At 33.0% G+C, this 5,277-nt stretch overlaps 1 pseudogene across 1 annotated transcript; it reads right to left on the bottom strand.

The window, feature by feature from the left end:
* Positions 1-3,817: 3,817 nt before the first annotated feature.
* LOC146899319 (protein GLUTAMINE DUMPER 5 pseudogene) lies at positions 3,818-4,520 on the bottom strand (annotated as a pseudogene). Its single transcript, XR_015022169.1, has one exon. The product of XR_015022169.1 is annotated as a protein GLUTAMINE DUMPER 5 pseudogene (transcript).
* Positions 4,521-5,277: the final 757 nt, after the last annotated feature.

The following is a 5,277-nucleotide window of genomic DNA, read 5'->3' as shown; positions in this document are numbered from 1 at the left end:
GTGACAAGTGCTTCATATATGGCAGAGGTGTTCACCATTGGGAAAGGGATCAACAAGCATATGAGTAGTACAAATAAGTACATCATGGAGACAGCGAACAAGATGAAAATTAAGTTCAACAAGTATTGGGGAGATCCAGACACCTTAAATATCTTGCTATTGATTGCTTTTGTTCTTGATCCACGTGCGAAACTGCATTTTGCTGAATTTTATATTGACCTTTTATATGCAAGCACCGGAAAAGCTAAACACCTGAAGGACAAATTGATGTCAGAATTTAGAAAAATTTATGTTCAATATGGTGGTACAAATTACTCTCAATCTAGTCTACTAGAAACCAGGCATGAGAAGGATGACGATGATATTTGGTGCCACTACAGTCAAGAAACCGGGCATGTTTCTGATTCTAAAAATGAAATTGAAGAATATCTAAAAGAAGCTCGAATGCCTTACAAGAAAGAAGTTGATTTTGACATCTTAGGTTGGTGGAAAGCCAACTTAACTAGATATCCTATTTTGGCAAGCATAGCTCGAGAGGTGTTAGCTATTCCTGCATCTACAGTAGCTTCAGAGTCGGCATTCAGCACTGGTGGAAGGGTCGTTAGTGATTACCGTACTTGTCTAACACCCAAAATGGTGGAAGCGCTTGTTTGCACGCAAGATTGGTTGAAAGGAAAGGCCCTCCACTTGTTTTCTGAAGAGGACCTTGATGAGATCCATCGATTGGAGAAAGGTAAATTTACTCGTATCTATATTATTACTCTTGTGTATTTTGATTCATATTTTCAACATTGGTTAATATATATCTTTTTTTTGTAGAGATAACATCTCAAGAATCTGTCCACTTAGATGATTAAAGTTGATATGCACTCTGGCCAGTGTTATTGAGGTACATTATAAGGTCTAATTTGTGAACATTGTCTGATCAATTTTTGAGATTCCTCCTTTTGCTTGAGTTTCAGATTCATTCAGATTTTGTTTATGATGTGTTCTGCGGCTTCTGCATCTATTTGTGTGTTACTCATATTTTTGAATTGAGCTATCTGAAATGCATTCATTTGACTGTGCTCTCACACTTAGATGTGTGTTACTCTAAGATGACTGCTCTGGTTTTCTTGAGGCTTCTTTTGATTTGGAAATTCACAAAGAGAATTGACATCTTGTGATGTAATTGACTGTTAGTAGAGTAACATCTTGATTGAATGGTAAAGTTTGGAGGAAATCAAAGCTATGACAGGGTCAGATTTAAAGCCTTTGGTAATTTTCTGCACTAGGGTCTAGGGATATCACTTCAATTCATTGGTTTTGTTCTTCCTCATGCATTTACCGTTGGCTCTGTCAATTAAATTAATCTGTGTTAATTGTTATCATCCTTGTTGCTGGTTGATGTTGACGTATTGATGAATGGTCTGGTCAATATGCTCCTTGCTTTTGGCTCTGTCAATTAAATTCATATTGCGTTTGGCTCTGAAATGCATTCATTTGACTTACACAGTTTTCATTAGCTCTGGTTTTCTTGAGGCTTCTTTTGATTTGGAAATTCACAAAGAGAAAGTGAATTTGGCTTACACAGTTTTCATGTTCACGTGTAGAATTGGAGTTCCTTGCTATTGAATTGTTTCAGGCTTTCAGCAATGGTTAGTTTGCCATGACTAACAATGAGATTATCCCAGTTGATGGAAAAGAAACTCATGTAATTTTAAGACCATAGGTTGATTAGTCTGTGTTCAGTTACAAGTCAGGATATAGAGACTCATTTATTGGCACATAATTGTTTAATCTGAATGCAAATGTATACTATTAGTTACTGTCAAATGCCTTGAATCCCTTTCTAAGCCAGTTCACTTCAATTCATGTCTTTTTGTTTTGCAGGGCCAATACCATATGAATGGTCAAACATAATTCATAAAGTCAGAGATCAATTTGGACTTCAAAGTTGAAGTTATTAGCTACTTGTTGAGAGAAGATGTCTGCTATTAGAAACATTTAGCTTTATTTTGTTTTGCTATTGTAATAGTTTTCTTTGGAAGGATGTTGACCCTATTAACTTATGCAAGTATGATGTATTGAGAGTAATGAATTATTGTGCATCTTTATACTTCAAACTGAAGTTGATTTTATTGTTACTTAAGGATTAAGCTCTTGTGATTTATGTGCTCTTATGTTGATGTCAACTGTACAAAAGATATACTTCTATTGCATTTTTTGAAATTTACCAAAAGATGTGCTCTTGTGATTTGTGTAAAGGCCTCAATTCTATGGCTGAAATGAATGGAGTCCCTTTGCCTGTGTTTTGCAAGACATGGTTGTATGTTATCTTGTTATGGAGTGTAAATTATCTCACTGTATGTGAAGAGTGATGCATCAGAGGACAACTTCACTGTAACCCAGACATTAGCTCCAAAATGAAGATCAAATTGTATTATCATAGTTACCATAATAGAAAGAAGCTCTAATTAAATATTTAGTATCACTTGTTACATTTATTTGGAATACCTTGAATCAGAATACCTTGAATCTTGAGGAAGACCACAATCTAAGCTAATGAATCCTGATATATATATATATATATATATATATATATATATATATATATATATATATATATAAAGGAACAAATTAAGATAATTTCAGCTTCAATAAGCCAATAACAATTACTAATTACTGTGTTTGTGTAATAATAATATTAATAAAAAAATTATATTCTTAAAAAAAAAAAATTGCATTTCGGATAAAAAAGGATAAAAAAACACAATTAAATTCACAAAAGGATAAAAAAAATACATTTTGGTTCAAAATATTGGTTTTGGTTCGGTTCGGTGTTTTGGTTCGGTTCGGTTCGGTTCATAGGTAAGAAAACGGTTAACCGAACCAAAACTTTGGTTCAGTTCGGTTACCTCCATTCCTGAAACGGTTCGGTTCGGTTTTCCCGAACCATTTCAAAATTTCGGTTCGGTTCGGTTCGGTTATTTAGGTTAACCGAACCATGCCCACCCCTAATCTCAATTCTCAACAAGAATATGTTTTGTATACAGATAGAGATCATATTTGAATCTAAGTTAAATATGTTTCCTCCGTTAATATCTCTAATCGATCTTCTCTATGTTTTGTGCCTTGGATTACCATTCCAAAGGGGGTTGTCACTTGTCCTTATGTGACAATCTATTTCGTTAAGGCGGAATATAGAAGAGTTTAAGCGGCAAAGTGTTACTTCATTAACATACCAACTTTAAGTAATAAGATAAAATAAGATAAGTTACCGCAAAACATGCATGTATACATTTTCAAGCTCAGAACTGGTTTTAGGCTTGACCTAAATTATCAAAATGTCTCTTTTATAAGTGGTGAGTTAATCATATTCATATCCAATGTATTTGTAGGAAGTAGTTAGTCATGAGCTGGGACATTACTTTTTCAATTTTGATTATGTTATGTTACATTTCTTATCTTTTTTATGGTTGTTCTTCTATTTAATTTTCTTTTGTCAAACAGGCTAATGGTTTGACTCACACATTTTAGTGTGGGGAAATATGAAATTATTAGTTCACATCAAAGTCTTGTATATTGATGTGTCTACAAACTACCAACCTATTTAGATTGAAACATCCATCATATTCTCTTTTTAATATAAGTTTATTTCTTCTTATAAAATGTGTTTATTGTATAATAATTTGTTTTCAGATTATTGAAAATTGTAGTATTTTCTGTAGAATAAATTTCACTTTCACATGACAAATTTTCAAATACACATACTGATTCTATATCCAAAATTGTCAATTTATTCTGATAATATATATAATTTTCAAATACACATCAATTATATAAAAAATGAACCCTTTCATAATCATCCCAACAAAATCTAAAATCATCACACCTTATATCATTTCTACTAAAAAATTATACAAAATAAGCATGAGTTATTAATGATGGTATCGTTCTTTGTTTTCTCCTTTGTGCTCCCGATGATTATATATGTCAATCATGACATATTTTCAGGGTTCTAAATTGTGGTCCGCAATCATAATTGTGGCTGCAACATAAAAGATTTTGTGTTCTCCACAATGAGATCGTAATTTTGACCGCATCTGTCACATTTTTCCGCAATATAAATATTTGCATTGTAACCACACCATGCATACTTCTAAACTTCTTCAATATGGCATGTTGATGACAGAGGTTTAGCCAAGTATGTAGGATTAGTATCACCAGCCATAATTACAACAATCTTAGGCTCTAAATCCACCACCATTTCCACATTCTTGGTATCTTTCTCTTCAATCCCACCAGCGTTTGTAGATAAAGAATTTTCTTGACAAGTGCATGCTAGAATAGTTAATGCAAATGTTATAATTGCAAGCATGAAAGCTAGGCCACCAAAGAGATAAGGAGTGGGAGAGGTAACGTTTTTGAAACCACCACCAGCTGCTGCATCCATATTTGAATCACTTGTACTCACAAAAAAAATTAATAAATTTTCTCTATTATTAATCTCTCACCTTGTTTCAAGTCTAGGGTTTGGGTTTTTATTGGGTCATGAAGGCTTTGGTATAAAAGAAGTAGAGGGTATTTATAGTGAATGAAAGTGCTATGATTTATGAAAATGCATGTGAATGGGCCCACATGTGGAATTGTGGAAGAAATTTCCATTTATTCCTTTCTTAAAATTTTGGCTGTATGGTCTCAATTTGTCAAACAATTGTTGATGGTTGATTCTTTCGTGTTGTAATGAAGAATATATCCAATCATGGGCAATGTTTCTTTTTCATAAATCATAGTAATATATGGAAGTTTCTTCATCGGTTCATATTTGCGCTAGCTATCAATGCTTTCATTGTCAAAATTAAAGGAGGGCCCATGACATTGTCTCAAACAATTGCATACGTTCTTTTGTTTCATTACTTTTTTTCAAAGCATACTAGGCTTATCCTAGACAATAAAATTCGAATTCGAATTTGTATAATAAGTGAAAAATACGTGCACTTCCTCAATAGAGAACTAGATGCATAAAGGTAGCAGTTGATGAAGAACCAAATCAGCCGCCACTAACCTATATTGTGTATATCAGATCACTGTTTCTCCTCTTTGATTCAAAATGTTGTTGAGAGGGTTGTCATCAAATTTCATCCAGGTATTTCTGATACCTAATTATTAATATCCTTGATAAATCAAATGTTGTAGATTCAATCATAATCATGTTCAATATTTTGTTTGCTTCTGCTATTAATTCACAATTATTGAACATGTTTTATAAAAGGCTTAATAACAGTTTTCGCCCCC

This window comes from Medicago sativa, chromosome 8 (assembly GCF_051527215.1).
Source record: "Medicago sativa cultivar Bolivia chromosome 8, Bolivia_mono, whole genome shotgun sequence".
Taxonomy (NCBI): domain Eukaryota; kingdom Viridiplantae; phylum Streptophyta; class Magnoliopsida; order Fabales; family Fabaceae; genus Medicago; species Medicago sativa.
The sequence above is the reverse complement of the archived record's forward strand: the minus strand, read 5'-3'. Positions and strand labels throughout refer to the sequence as shown.